Consider the following 16,003-nt stretch of genomic DNA (forward strand, 5'->3'; position numbering starts at 1 on the left):
TTATTATTATTGTTATTATTATTGTGCTGGAGCAATGGCACAACAGTAGGGCATCTGCCTTGCGCACAGCCAGCCCAGCTGACCTGGGTTCGATCCCTCTGCCCCTCTCGGAGAGCCCGTCAAGCTACGGAGAGTATCCCGCCCACACAGCAAAGCCTGGCAAGCTCCCTGTGGCGTCTTCGAGATGCCAAACACAGTCACAAGAAGTCTCACTATGGAGACGTGACTGAGCCCGCTTGAGCAAATCGATGAACAACGGGAGGACAGTGACAGTGACAGTATTATTATTATTATTATTATTACTATTATTTGCTTTTTGGGTCACACTCGGTGATACTCAGGGCTGACTCCCAGCTCTGCACTCAGGAATCACTCCTGGCGGTGCTTGGGGACCCTATGGGATGCCGGGGATCGAACCCGGGTCGGCCACGTATAACGCAAACGCCCTCCCTCGCTGTACTATCGCTCTGGGCCCTCATACTATTCTTTAGCTCCTGAATAATCCTGTTTTTTTTCGATGATGACCCCCAAATTGATGCTCAAAACCCACTCTACCATCTCTCCAGGGCGGGAAACCTTTGGTCAGGATCCGGGCCAGCTGCTGGGACCCAACCAGGCATGGGCCAGCCCTGGGGGGGAAGGGGCGGTGGAGTGGGGGTCTGGACTCTCCCTCACACCCATCAGAGCTCCAAGCTGTCCCTCTGTAGACTGCAGTGGCTCAGGCCACCAGCCTCGCCCCCCTCGGTGACTTCAGGGGCCTGGATGTTACCCGTGCAGAAGTTCTGGCTGGGGCGACTAGCTGGGTTGCAGGCGTCTGGCTGGCCAGGACTGCAGGAAGGCAGAAGGTCAAGGAGCTATGGGCCAGCCCAGGACGTCCAAGGGTCCAGCCTGCGTGGACCCACCCACCTCCTAATCTCTCCCGCCTTTAGGTTCGGTCCTATGGGGGTTTCAACCCCTAAGATGATAACGTGTGGATTCGGCGAGTTGGTTGATCCAGGATGCAGAACCCACAGGAAGGGATGATCAACCAGTGGGTGGGGTCTCGAGGAACTTGGGTCTTAGGGTCTCGAGAAACTTGGGTCTTAGGGTCTTGAGGAACTTGGACTTTAGGGTCTCAAGGGTCTTAGGGTCTCAAGGGTCTTAGGGTCTTGAGGAACTTGGGTCTTAGGGTCAACCAGTGGGTGAGATCTCAAGGAACTTGGGTTTTAGGGTCTCGACGGTTTTAGGGTCTCGAGGGTTTTAGGGTCTCGAGGAACTTGGGTTTTAGGGTCTCGAGGGTCTTAGGGTCTCGAGGAACTTGGGTCTTAGGGTCTCAAGGAACTTGGGTTTTAGGGTCTCGAGGGTCTTAGGGTCTTAGGGTCTCGAGGAACTTGGGTCTTAGGGTCTCGAGGGTTTTAGGGTCTCAAAGAACTTGGGCTTTAGGGTCTCGAGGAACTTGGGTTTGGTATTTGGGGGTCTTGGAGCCAGTCTCTTAAGGTTCTCTTAGGGGGAGCAAACTAGTCAGCCCGGGCAGGGGGGCTTCAGAAGTTAGTTGTAAACAGTTTGGTTCTTGTTCTCATGCCTGGCGGTGCTCGGGGCTTCCTCCTGGACCAGAGACCTCTCCTGGCCAGCTTGTGGGAACACATCGGGTGCCGGGTGTGGAGCCCGGGTCCCCGCGTGCAGGACGGGCGCCTTTCGCCACACCCGTCTTTCGCTTTGTGTACACAGATGTCTGGTACCTGTGGGTCAGTGTTTCTCGTTCTCGGGTCGTTCAAGGTCAACTGTACCTGACTTCCCTGGTACCAAAGACCCTTGGGAGAGTGGGCGGCATACACAGGGGGGAGGCAGCTGCGACCACCCACCCCTGGCTGGGGGAACCCCCACCAGCCGGGACTCCGCATCTGAATTCTCCCAGCACGGGAGAATTCAGCCGTACCACCTCCTCGGAGATCGCTCACCCCCTCTTCCTCTCTCCCTCGCATCCTCTCTCTCCCTCTCTCCCGCTCCCCCTTCCTTCTCTCTCTTCCCCTCCCTCCCTCCTTCCTTTCTTCCTTCCTTCCTTCCCTTCTTCCTTTTCTCTTTCATTCCTTTCTTCCCTCCTTCCTTCCTTCTCTCTCTCTTCCCCTCCCTCCCTCCTTCCCTCCTTCCTTCCTTTCTTCCCTCCTTCCTTCCTTCCCTTGTTCCTTCCTTCCCTTCTTCCTTCCTTCCTTCCTTCCCTTCTTCCTTCCTTCCTTCCCTTCTCCCTTCCTTCCTTCCTTCCTTCCTTCCTTCCCTTCTTCCTTCCTTCCTTCCTTCCCTTCTTCCTTCCTTCCTTCCCTTCTTCCTTCCCTCCTTCCTTCCCTTCTTCCTTCCTTCCTTCCCTTCTTCCTTCCCTCCTTCCTTCCTTCCTTCCTTCCATCCTTCCATCCTTCCTTCCCTCCCTCCCTCCTTCCTCCTTCCTTCCTTCCTTCCTTCCTTCCTTCCTTCCTTCCTTCCTCCTGCCTTCCTTGCTTGCTTCCTTCCTTCCCTCCCTCCCTCTCTCTCTCTCTTTTCCTCTTTCTCTCCCTCTCTCTTTCCATTTTTCCCTCCCTCCCTCCTTTCTTCCCTCCCTCTCTCTCCCTCTCTCCTGCTCTTCCCTCCTACCTCCCTCCCCCTCCCTCCCCCCAAGTCCCACTCTTCCTCAACTTTCTCCTGCCAACGGTTGGGGGCTTCCTGGCCAAGGGAGTGGTGTGACCATCTCCTCTCAATGACCCAGCGTCTCAAAGCACTAAGGGGTCTGCAGATGAGAGGTGACTCTCCCGGACGCAGGGGCAACTCAGCGGGCTGGACACTGGCTTTGTACGTGTGGGGGAGGGGCCTGGGTTCTTTCTGTCCTGCCTGGTGCTCTGAGCACCACCCGCGCCCCCCAGACTGACCCCACGCATCGAGCTAGAAGCAACCCCTCACCCCTGCCTGCCTGATGTGGCCCCCAAACTTGAATAAATGAATTGATAAAAATGATTTGTTTACCAGGTTTCTCTATTGCACAATCTGCAGCGTATCTGCTTGGCCAGGTTCAGCTTTTTTTTTGATCTGAAAAAATAGGGTCTCAAGAAGAGTGCGGCTGGGTAATCGGCTTTACCAGCCCCACGCCTGGGTTTTCTGGCATCTCGTAGAGGCGCCCTCCCTGGCATTCCTCTGCCCTCGCCCACTCCGAGACGGAGGAGTCCACGTAAGGCTCGTCCTGGCAAGACTCACTGTTCTTGGCCCGTTCCCGTCTTCGCTCCCGAGTCTCCAAATTCCTCTTTACGAGAAGCTGGCAGGGATCAAGATTGGGGGGAAAGCCAAACCCAGGGGCTCTTTCCTCTACTTTGGGCTTCGTGCCCACCTGCCCACTCTCCTAGATTATAAAAGTCGAATGCACGATGGGCACTCGACCCTTGTATGACTGCAACATAACCACCAAAGTGTGTGGGTCTGTAATTGTATCTCACGGTGTTTCGTTAAAAATAATTTTTTTTAAAAAAATGGGGCTGGAGAGATAGCACAGCGGGTAGGGCATTGGCCTTGCACGCAGCCAACCTGGGTTCGATTCCCAGCATCCCATAGAGTCCCCTGAGCACCGCCAGGAGTAATTCCGGAGTGCAGAGCCAAGAGTTAACCCCTGTGCATCGCCAGGTGTGACCCAAAAAGAAAAAAATTTTAAAATAAATTGGGCTGGAGCGATAACACAGCGGTAGGGCGTTCGCCTTACAAGCGGCCAACATGGCCGACCCGAGTTCGATTCCTCCGCCCCTCTCGGAGAGCCCGGCAAGCTGCCGAGAGTATTCGATATGCCAGACACAGTAACAACAAAGTCTCCAATGGAGACGTTACTGGGCCCGCTGGAGCAAATCGACGATCAACGGGAGGGCCTTTACCTTTTCGGAGAGCCCGGCAAGCTACCGAGAGTATTCGATATGCCATTAAAATAATAAAATAAAATATAATGCATTGGGCCGAAGAGTTTATAGAAATTAATATCAGAAGAGCTAATTTTATAGAATGAAGCAGAATTATCATTTTGCCTCACGGGGGAAGACATACCATAATAATATTATAGAAAACTTTAGGTATAAGTTCATTACAAAGACTATAAAACAAAATTTTCCTTTGGAAACCTAAGTTAATTATGTGTCTATATAGCACTCACACTTCCTTTAATAGACAAAAAAACAGCTCAATACACTTTTTTAGGGGCTGGAGCAATAGCACAGTGGAGAGGGCATTGGTCTTGCACGCGGCCGACCCGGGTTCAATTCCCAGCATCCCATATGGTCCCCTGAGCACCACCAGGGGTAATTCCTGAGTGCAGAGCCAGGAGGAACCCCTGTGCATCGCCGGATGTGACCCAAAAAGCAAAAAAAAAAAAATACACTCTTTTATTACCAGATCACCTCCTTCAAATAGAATATGTCACTTAAATCATGATTTTTTTTTTCTTTTTGGGTCACACCCGGCAATATTGGCTCAGGGCTGACTCCCAATTGGAGTGAGGAATTGCTCTTTGCAGGAAAGGAGAGTCAGCCCAAGGCCTTACCCAGGCCTTTTGGGTCCTTGTTCTCTACCGGAAAAAAATCAGTCCAACTGGTCAGTGGTTGGAATTAAGCACAAGTGTGTGTGGGGTGGAGGGTGGGTCAGAGAGAGAAGGGACCAGGGTGACCATAATAGCTGGGAAGGGTCATGCTGGACAAAAGATGAGGGTTACAAGCAGGTAAGGAATATTCTGGATAACCTTTCAGGATCAATATTGCAACCACAATGCCCAAAAGGAGAGAGTGAGAGAGAGAGAGAGAGAGAGAGAGAGAGAGAGAGAGAAAGACAGAGACAGAGAAAGAGACAGAGAAAGAGACAGAGAGGGACAGAGAGAGAGACAGAGAGAGAGACAGAGAGGGACAGAGAGAGAGACAGAGAGAGAGAGAGGAGAGAGAGAGGGAGAGGGAGGGAGGGAGGGAGGGAGGGAGGGAAGGAGAGAGGGAGGGAGAGAGGGAGGGAAAGCCCCTGCCATAGAGGCAGGCAGGGGTGGGGGTGATGGGAGGGACCCTGGGGACCCTGGTGCTGGGAAACGTGCCCTGGTGGAGGGACGGGGGTTGGGACCCTGTAGGACTGAAACCCAACCATGGACAGCTTTGGAAGGGTCTATCTCATGGTGATTCAATAAAAAAGTGAAAAAAAAAAAAGAATTTCAGTCCAGGTGAAATCCTTGGAAATATGGTGGTGGGGAGGTGTAATGGGGGTGGGTTTGGTGTGAAATGGCATCAATTATTGTAAAAAAAAAGACTTTATAAAAATAGAATTTAAAAAGGAAAGAAGGATTTCGGGTGGAGATGAGCGGCGAAGTAAAGCCAGGTCTCATTTGGAGAGAGCGAGAGAGGATGAGAGAAAGGGAGGGAGGGAGAGGTTCGGAGAGAACTCGGGCTTCCCCGAGGTGGAGGGTAGAGAGAGCCCCAGTGTACGTCCCGTGTTAGATATGAGATATCAACGTCCACATCTCAAGAGGGGAGATGCGGGCGACCCCTGTGCTCAGGCACCACATGCCCTTGGCCATGAACCATGGACCCAAGCAGCACCTGGGCCGGGGCAGCGTCTGTGCGCCCTTCCTTGGCTCAAGGTGCTTTCACAGGGTTTCTCCCAAGCTGTGGACAAGAGTCTGTTGCTAGACTCATTTGTGGAGTTATAAAAACATCATGGGCTGGAGCGATAGCACAGCGGGTAGGGCGTCTGCCTTGCACGCAGCCAACATGGCCGACCCGGGTTCGATTCCTCCGCCCCTCTCGGAGAGCCCGGCAAGCTACCGAGAGTATTCGATATGCCAGACACAGTAACGACAAAGTCTCCAATGGAGACGTTACTGGGCCTGCTCGAGCAAATCGATGATCAACGGGAGGGCCTTTACTTACTTTACTTTACTATAAAAATATCGTAATATGGGGCCAGAGCGATAGCACAGTGGGGAGGGCGTTTGCCTTGCACGCAGCCAACCTGGGTTCGATCCCCGGCATCCCATAGGGTCCCTCAAGCACCGCCAGGAGTAATTCCTGGGTGCAGAGCCAGGTGTGACCCAAAAAGCAAAAAAAAAATCATTATATGAGACTGACGCCCAAGGACAGTAGAGACCAGGGCCAGGAAGATTGCCCCATGGTTGGCAGCCGCCTCATGAGCTGGGGGAGAAGGCAGCTGGGATGGAGAAGGGGTCACTGAGTCAGTGATGGTTGGAGGGATCGCTCGGGATGGGAGATGTGTGCGGAGAGTAGACAGAGGACCCAACGTCATGGCCTCTCGGTGTCTGTATTGCAAACCAGGATGCCCCAAAGTAGAGAGAGAGTCTGGGGGAGATTGTCTGCCATGGAGGCAGGGGGAGGGTGGGATGGGGGGATACTGGGGACCTTGGTGGTGGGGAATGTGCACTGGTGGAGGGATGGGGGTTCCATCACTGTATGACTGAAACCCAAACATGAAAGTCTTGTAACTGTGTCTCACAGTGATTCAATTTAAAAAGAAAGTCTGTTGCTAGGTCAGTTGCCAAAGTGGGTAGAGATGGAGCAGTTGATAGTCTGCTTGGACTTTGACACTCCGGAGTGTCTCTGGGGTGGGTGGCAGGTGGGTCCAGCCTTCTCTGGTCTGTGTCTTAGTTCCTGTGTCCACGGCCTTATGGCTAGTTGGTTATAACTTCCCACGGATTCCATTGCCATGGGGACTTCTCTAGCTAGCTGCCTGCCTCAAATTTACCTTTTTTTTTTTTTGGCTTTTTGGGTCACACCTGTTGATGCTCAGGGCTGACTCCTGGCTCTGCACTCAGGAATCTCTCCTGGCAGTGCTCGGGGACCCTATGGGATGCCGGAAATCAAACCCAGGTTGGTTGTGTGCAAGGCAAACGCCCTCCCCACTGTGCTATTGCTCCAACCCCAAATTTACCATTTTTGACAGCAAAAAAAAATGTGACCCTACTCATCAAGAAAGAAGCCTAAAGATGTCCGCACTTCAAATAACTCATTTACAAAATAAAAGTTAAGAAAAACTGCACAGAAAAGGAGTTTTATCACAGCATTGATTAAATGTCAAAAAAAATTGGAAGCAACCTATATACAGTTGGTTTTGTAGAACAAACCAAAGATGGAAATGAAATACCATCTTTCAAGGTAAAAATTAGAAAAGTGAATAGAAATATTCATGCACCATAGTTTGCTAAATTCCGTTTGATTATGATAACATTGAAGTTTATAGTTATTCATCTGGATTAAAAGCCAAATTTATCCATAGAAATGGGATGGGTACTCGACCATTGTATGACTGAAACATCATCACAAAAGTGTGTAAGTCTGTAACTGTATCTCACAGTGTTTCATTAAATTTTTTTAAAAAATAAAATAAAATGAAATATAATGCATTGGGTCAATGAGTTTATAGAAATTAATATCAGAAGAGCTATTTCTATAAAATGAAGCAGAATTATAAGTTTGCCACAAGAGGGAGGACACGCCATAATACATTACAGAAAACTTTAGGGATAAGTTCATTATAGACTATAAAATTTTCCTTTGGAAACCTAAGTTAATTATGTTTCTACATAGCACTCACACTTCCTTTAACAGACAAAAAAGGCTCAATACACATTTTCATTACCAATTCACCTTCTTCAAATAGAATAGAGGTATATATGTCAATTAAATCATGACTTCTTAACTACAGGGATATTACACAGAACCGACATGAAAACCGCCATGAAGAAAATGTGTCTGTGTGTGTTTTGAATTCAATGGGAAACATTCCAACAAGCAAAGTACTGCATCTGGCCGCTGAATTGTGAATCTATAAAACTGTCACTGCACACTCAAAGTCTGAAAGTGTCAGCCTTGTGTCAGGATGGTAAAAATATAAGTGAATGTTCTTCTTTCACCAATTCAAATACTTGGACAATAAAATAAAAGGATCAAGAAAGAGTCGGAGGAGCCAGAAGAATAGCAAAGCAGGGAGGGCATTTGCCTTGCATGCGGCTGACCCGGGTTCGATCCCCGGCATCCTATAGGGTCCCCCGAGCACTGCCAAGGAGTGATTCCTGAGTGCAGAGCTGGGAGTCAGTCCTGAGCATCACTGGGTATGACAAAGAAAGAAAAGAAAAGAAAAGAAAGGAAAGAGAGAGAGAAAGAGGGAAGGAAGGAAGGAAGGAAGGAAGGAAGAGAAGGAAGAAATAAAGAGAAGGAAGGAAGGAAGGAAGGAAGGAAAGAAAGAAAAAGAAAAAGAGAAGGAAGGAAGGAGAAATAAAGAGAAGGAAGAAAGGAAGGAAGGAAGGAAGGAAGGAAGGAAGGAAAGAAGGAAGGAAGGAAGGAAGGAAGGAAAGAAAAAGAAAAAGGGAAGGAAGGAAGGAGAAATAAAGAGAAGGAAGGAAGGAAGGAAAGAAAATAAAGAGAAGGAAGGAAAGAAAAAGAAAGAGGAGGAAGGAAGGAAAAAGAAATAAAGAGAAGGAAGGAAAGAAGGAAGGAAAGAAAGAAGAAAGGAAGGAAAAGAAGGAAGGAAGGAAGGAAGGAAGGGAAAGAGAAAGAGAGAGGGAAGGAAGGAGGTAAGGAAGGAAGGTGGGAAGGAGAGAAAGAAAGAGAGTGAGAGAAAGAAAAGAAGTAAGGGAGAGAGGAAGAGAGGGAAGGAAGGAGGGAAGGAGAGAAAGAAAGAAAGTGAGAGAAAGAAAGGAAAGAAGGAAAGAAGGAAGGAAGGAAAGGAAAGGAAAGGAAAGGAAAGGAAAGGAAAGGAAAGGAAGAAAGGAAAGGGAGGGAGGAAGGGAGGGAGGGAGGAAGAGAGGGAAGGAAGGAGGAGAGAGAAAGAGAAAGAAAGAGAGAGTGATAGAAAGAAAAGGAAGGAAGGAAGGAAGGAAGGAAGGAAGGCAGGCAGGCAGGCAGGCAGGCAGGCAGGCAGGCTGGAAGGAGAGAGAGAGAGAGAGAGAAAGAAAGAAAGAAAGAAAGAAAGAAAGAAAGATAAAGAGTGAGAGAAGGAAGGAAGGAAGGAAGGAAGGAAGAAAAAGAAGGAAAGAAGGAAAGGAAGGGAAAGAAAGAAAGAAAGAAAGAAAGAAAGAAAGAAAGAAAGAAAGAAAGAAAGTGAGTGAGTGAAAGAGTTGCAGGGTTGTGGCATTCTCCTCAGACATGGCTAACCCAGAGAAAGGGAAAGTTCTACTTTATTTTCTCTGGGCTTCGACTCCTCAAGCATGACAGAAACGCTCCCCGGGGCCCGTCCATTAAGCGTGTCCCGAATCTTTATCTCTTTGACAGAAATGAGCGTCTTCTCCGGGAAAGCGGTTTTACGAGGATTCTTAGGCAACGTTGCTTAATCAGCCAAAACTACATTTAGCCCAAAATCTGGGAAAAGCCTCGTGTCCTGGGCTCGGCGTGACTCAGAGAACTGTCTCCGCAGGGTCCGGGGGCACACGCCCTTCTGTGCCACCTCTGGGCTCCGCGGCCACACCCCAGCCTCCCCTCCTGTTTCCCAACGCTCGTCTGTTTCTCACCCTGACCATTACAGCAGCGCCCGCCACCCACTCCGAGGGCTTCGTGGAAGTGACTCACGGGGCTGCCTACTGGAAAGTCCATCCGGAGCGATCTGGTCTCCACGACCCGGCGAGCTCCTGGCGCCCACGGTCACTGTCCTCCTGCTATAGTGACCTCAGCTAGCCAAACGACGCCTGGCGGGGAAAATGACCGAGAGGAAGACCCCAACCCTACACGGGCAATCTCGCGAGCCGTGCACCCAAAGAAACCAGGGTTCGACCCGAGTGTGGAGCTTGGCAACAAAACGTTTTGTTCTACCATGAAGCTTTAGTTTATTCTTCTCAGTTGCTTGTTGGAATTGGAAGGAAGGAAGGAAGGAAGGAAGGAAGGAAGGAAGGAAGGAAGGAAGGAAGGAAAAAGGAAGGAAGAAAGGAAGGAAGGAAGGAAGGGAGAAAGGAAGGAAGGAAGGAAGGAAGGAAGGAAGGAAGGAAGGAAGGAAGGAGAGAGAAAGAAAGAGAAAGAGAGTGAGATTTATTTTTATTTTGGGGGGGGTCACACCCAGCGATGCACAGGGGTTACTCCTGGCTTTGCACTTAGGAATCACTCCTGGCGCTGCTCAGGGGACCCTATGGGATGCTGGGGATCGAACCCTGGTCGGCCACGTACAAGGCAAACGCCCTGCCGCTGTGCTCTTGCTCCAGCCCCTCAATTGCTTGTTCTTTTAAACATGCATTACTTGACTGTTAATTCATATATTGCTTATTTTTTAATTTATTTACTTGCTTTTTGGGTCACATCTGGCGATGCACAGGGGTTACTCCTGGCTCTGCACTCAGGAATCACTCCTGGCAGTGCTCAGGGGACCCTATGGGATGCTGGGAATCGAACCCGGGTCGGCCGCACACAAGGCAAATGCCCTTCCCGCTGCGCTATCGCTCCAGACCCATGCTTACATTTTTAAAATTAAAAAATGATTTTCAAAGGTACTGCTGCTTGAGACTTAGACTGACAATAATTCAATATCAACCCCTCCACCAGTGTCCCCTAATCCCTTCCCACCCCAAACAATTGTCGGTAGAGTGAGAACACTGACGTTTGAATGAGTTCCATAGAATCTCCCCTTCTTTCCATAGGGGACACCCCCAGTCTCTTAGGGGGGAGTTGGGGCTAAGCTCAGGGTTTCACACTTGCTCTGACCCTTGACCCTCTCAGTTCTGAGGCATCTCTCGAGAATATTAGCAATTCTGCTCCTGCATGGCCGATAAGAATATTCAGGTCTAGGTAAGGCAGGCGCCTGGGTCAGCCCGCGCTTGCTTTGCACGAGGCCTACCCAGATTTGGTCCCCAACACCCACACGGTCTCCTAAGCCTGTCAGGGGTGAGCCTTGGGCAAAACTGGCCACACCCACCTGTGCCAATAAATAAATAACCAATAATAACCAATAAATAGTATTGGTTATTATAACCATTAATAACAATAACCAATAAGAACCAACCAATAATAGCCAATAACCAATAACACCCGATAATAACCAATAAGACCAATGAATAATGACTATTAAAAGCCATAAAAATTAAAACCACAAATAACCAATAATAGCCAATAACATTGGTTATTGTAACCATTAATAATAACAATAATAACCAATAGTAACCAATAACAACCAACCAATGATAACCAATAACAACCAACAATAACCAATAAAACCAACCAATAAAGCCAGCCAATAAAACCAAACAATGATAACCAATAAAAGCCATAAGAAATTAAAACCATAAAGACCCAATGATATTGGTTATTATTACCAATAATAATAATACCCAGTACAAAACAACAAGCAAATACATCCCCAGTCAGAGTTCGAATCAAAAGGAAGTTGAGTTTCTTTATGCCTAGGGCTGGAGCGATAGCACAGCGGTAGGGCGTCTGCCTTGCACGCAGCCAACATGGCCGACCCGAGTTCGATTCCTCCGCCCCTCTCGGAGAGCCCGGCAAGCTACCGAGAGTATTCGATATGCCAGACACAGTAACAACAAAGTCTCCAATGGAGACGTTACTGGGCCCGCTCGAGCAAATCGACGATCAACGGGAGGGCCTTTACTTTACTTTACTTTAGACTAGTTCCAGACAGGCTAGTTCAAGCCCCCGTGCTCAGGAAGACGCCGTTAACTCCAGTCAGCCCCGCGTGCAGATCCCGTGTACCAGATCCCAGCTGGTCTGGGGTGCGTCAGCCTCCATCTGCAGGAGGTGCGTGGGGCCTCGCACAGAGAAAGGCGTCTCTGGAGAGTGTCTAATGCAGAGAAAATACACACACACACACACGCACACGCACACATGTGCACACACATGCACGTACATGCAAACACGTGCACACATGCACACACAGCACACATACACACACACACACACACTCTCTAGTTCTCTCTGACGATATCCCTGGGTCCAGCAGAAGCTCAGAAATGGGTGTTTGTGTGATGGAGAGTGTGACCATCTGCCCTGCAGCCCAGTGTGGGTCCAGGGCTGCTCAGGGTCCCGTTGTCTCACTTCCTCTGATTCCCTCATCCCCCAACCCCAAACCCAAACTCACTTTTAGCCTGAGTAAGTGAGAGCTAATTAATTGGACATGAAGAAACATTTTTAGGGGCCAGAGACATAGTACAATAGGTAATGTGCTTACCTTTCAGGCGGCTGATCTGGGTTTGGTCCTTAGTCCCCCAAGTCTGCCAGGAGTCAGCCCCGAGCACAGAGCCAGGAGTCAGCCCCGAGCGCAGAGCTGGGAGTCAGCCCTGAGCACAGAGCTGGGAGTCAGCCCTGAGCACAGAGTCGGGAGTCAGCCCTGAGCACAGAGTCGGGAGTCAGCCCCGAGCGCAGAGCCGGGAGTCAGCCCCGAGCACAGAGCTGGGAGTCAGCCCCGAGCACAGAGTCGGGAGTCAGCCCTGAGCACAGAGCCGGGAGTCAGCCCCGAGCGCAGAGCTGGGAGTCAGCCCTGAGCACAGAGTCGGGAGTCAGCCCTGAGCACTATCGGGAGTGATTCAAAACCAAACCAAAAAATCCTTAGTGAGCAAAGAAATGATTCAGAGGGCCTAGAGCTGGATCAGGAGCCTGCCTCGTCCTGGGGGTGCCAATAGCTGAGTATTTACGGCGTGAACTTCTCACCGAAGTTCCTAAAGATGCATTTAGTGGATAAATTCACCCAGACCAGCCTCGCTACCCAGAGACCTGAAGTCAGTCGGTTCTATGGAAACTCAGTGCCATGAGTTGGGAGTCTCTTACTTTCTCCATCCCGATTAGGCAGCGAAAAAAACATTTTATGACAAGAGGAATGTGTTCGTGGAGAGGTTTAAAATTATTTTTGGCTGGGGCAATAGCACAGCAGATAGGACACTTGCCTGGCATGTGGCTGACCCGGGTTCAATCCCCGGCACCCCACAGGGAGACCCCCGAACTTCTCCAGGAGTGATCCCTGAGTGCAGAGCCTGGAGTAACCCCTGAGCATCACGGGTGTGGCCCCCAAATTAAAAAATCATGAATTATTGACTGTAATAGGGTGTGTGTTGTGCTTGTCCTCTTTCCAAGCCTAGAACTTGAAGTTGAGCAGGAATGTTATTAGAACAGATTAGTCGATCAATTGATGAGTGCCATGTGTCACCATTACATGACCCAAAGAATGAAGAGGACAGATAATCCTGAGAGGTGAGGAAAAGAAAACATGGTCACTGTAAGAGTCCATGTCTGTGTGTCTCTCTGTAGCTGAACTTCTTAGTTTTCTCAGCCTTTTTTTTTTCTTTTTGGGTCCCACCCGGGGATGCTCAGGGCTGGACTCCTGGCTCTGCACTCAGGAATCACTCCTGGCGGTACTCGGGGGACCCTAGGGGATGCCGAGGATTGAACTCAGGTTGGCCACGTGCAAGGCAAACACCCTACCCGCTGTGCTATTGCTCCAGCACCTCTCGGCATTTTAAAATAAATGCTAACCCGTGGTGGTGGAAAATGGGCACTGGTGGAGGGATGGGTATTTGATCATTGTATAACTGAAACCCAAGCACAAAAATTTGTAAGTCTATAACTATACCTCATGGTGTTTCACTAATAAATTAATTAATTAAAATAAATATTAATAGAGGAAAAAGCAGGCAGAACTCTCCATGACATTGACATTTAAAGGTGTCTTTAAGGATAAAACGCCACTGACCAAGAAAGCAAAAGCAAAGATAAACAAATGGGACAATGTTAAATTCAGAAGCTTCTGCCCTTCAAAGGGAATGACCAGGATATGAAGACAGTCCAGGGGTGGGTGGGAGAAATTATTTACCCAGAAAGCATTTCTTAAGGCAATGGTGGCCCCCAAAGGTGCATCTGTCTTAAAGAAACAGTATGAAGAGCTGGAGTTGGAGGGCATTTGTCTGTCTTGCATATGGTTCGATCCGTGGCATTCTATAGGGTTCCTGAGCACAGAGCCAGGAGTAATCCCTGAGTATTGCCAGGTATGGAAGAAGAAGGTGGAGGAAGAGGAGAAAAGGAAGAAGAAGAGGAGGAGGAAGAGGAAGGGAGAGGAGAAAGAAAGAAAAAAGGAAAGAAGGAAGGAAGGAGAAATAGAAAGAAAGAAAGAAAGAAAGAAAGAAAGAAAGAAAGAAAGAAAGAAAGAAAGAAAGAGAAAAAAGAAGAAAAGAAGGAAGGAAGGAAGGAAGGAGAAATAAAGAAAGAGAAAGAAAGGAGAAGAGAAGTGAGAAGAGAAGAAAGAAGAGGGAGGGAGGAAGCAAGGAAGGGAGGATGGAAGGATGGAAGGAAGGATGGAAGGAAGGAAGGAAGGAAGGAAGGAAGGAAGGAAGGAAGATGAGGATGTTGAGAATAGACAAGAACCAGGACCTAGAAAGCCCTAGAACATTCTCTGCCTCTCTGTATATGAATACACTGCCCATCTGTCCCTCTCTTTCTTAGACCTCGGTTACAGGCATCCTCAGCTCTCAGTTCCAAACTTCCAGAACGGGGAAATGTTTGGTCCAGTTCAGTTCAGTCCCGACTCAGACTCTCATTGACAGAGCCAGAGAAACTCACGGTGGCAAGTGACGTTCTTGAGTGGGTGGGCTACTCTGCCTAGCAGCACTTATTCTTGGTTCCAAAGTCTAGGCTTGGAAAACTGACAAAAAGCAAGACACACAGGAGTGGTGGGAAGGGAAAGGGTCCTGAGGATGGGCTACTTATTTTTCTTTGGGGGCCACCCCCGGCGATGCTCGGGGCTGACTCCTGACTACACTCAGGAATCCCTCCTGGCGGTGCTCGAGGGACCCTATGGGATGCCGGGGATCGAACCTGGGTTGGCCACGTGCAAGGCAAACGCCCTCCCCACTGTGCTATCGCTCCAGCCCCAGAGTGGTTACTCAGAGGTATCCAGATGCCTCTGAATTGCAGGACAAGGCTAGACTCTAATTTCTGTCTTTACAAAGGTCACAATCTCAGAATCCACAAGCACACACACACACACACTCACACACACTCCAGTAAAACCTAGTTCCGTGAGCCAGTACAGGACCAAGAGCATCGCTCTCAGAGAGACAGAGTGGAAAGGCACAAAGCTTTCTTGTTTGTTTATTTCTTGGGGTTGATTTGGGACCACACACAGCTGTGCTCTGGGCTCATCCCACCATACAGGGCACCAGGTCAGATCCAGGCCAGCTATGGGCAAGGCAAACGCCCTACCCGCTGTGCTATTTCTCCACCCCCCAAGTTAAACAAAACTTACAGGATGAGACGTGAATTCAAATTGTGGTACTGATTCTTTTCCTGCTAAGTAGGTACCCCCTAGATTCCTCCTTGGGGCGGGGGAGGGGGAGGGCTTCCCCTACGTGATCATGTGGAGATGGTAGTTCACTTGAAGGCGTTTCGTGATGGCTTAAATGTATGCGGAGAAGTTAGTACAAGGGTTAGTTAGGGTCAAGGCGTGTGTGTTGTCACCGTGCTTGGGAAATATTGAGTCCGAAGCTAGATCAAGAGCAGGACCTGGCAGCTGGAAGATAGAAAGGGTCACTGAGTCAGTGATGGCTGGAGGGGTCGCTCGGGATGGGAGACGTGTGCTGAGAGTAGATCAAGGACCCAATGTGACGGCCTCTCGGTCTCTGCATTGCAAACCAGGATGCCCCAAAGTGGAGAGAGAGTCTGGGGGAGATTGTCTGCCATGGAGACAGGGGGAGGGTGGGAAGGGGGGATACTGGGGACCTTGGTGGTGGGGAATGGGCACTGGTGGACGGATGGGGGTTCGATCACTGTATGACTGAAACTCAAACGTGAAAGCTTGTAACTGTAGCTCACAGGGATTCAATAATAATTTAAAATAAAGAATAGAACCTGGGGGTGGGGTGGAGAGGGAAAAGAGTGTTGGGGGTACAAGTGGGGGAACAAACAGACCATGCCACTCCCATCCGTTCCCTCCGTTGAGTTCGGATTTACCTGGGAGGGGCTCACGGTCCTGCTTGGTCTCCCGTGAATAGGTGGGTTTGAGCAGATAGTCCATGACATACCAGGTAGAAGTTGGCTGAACAGGTTGACCGGGAACATTTTCT

The sequence above is a fragment of the Sorex fumeus genome, unplaced genomic scaffold (assembly GCF_029834395.1).
Source record: "Sorex fumeus unplaced genomic scaffold, SorFum_2.1 ptg000135l, whole genome shotgun sequence".
NCBI lineage: Eukaryota > Metazoa > Chordata > Mammalia > Eulipotyphla > Soricidae > Sorex > Sorex fumeus.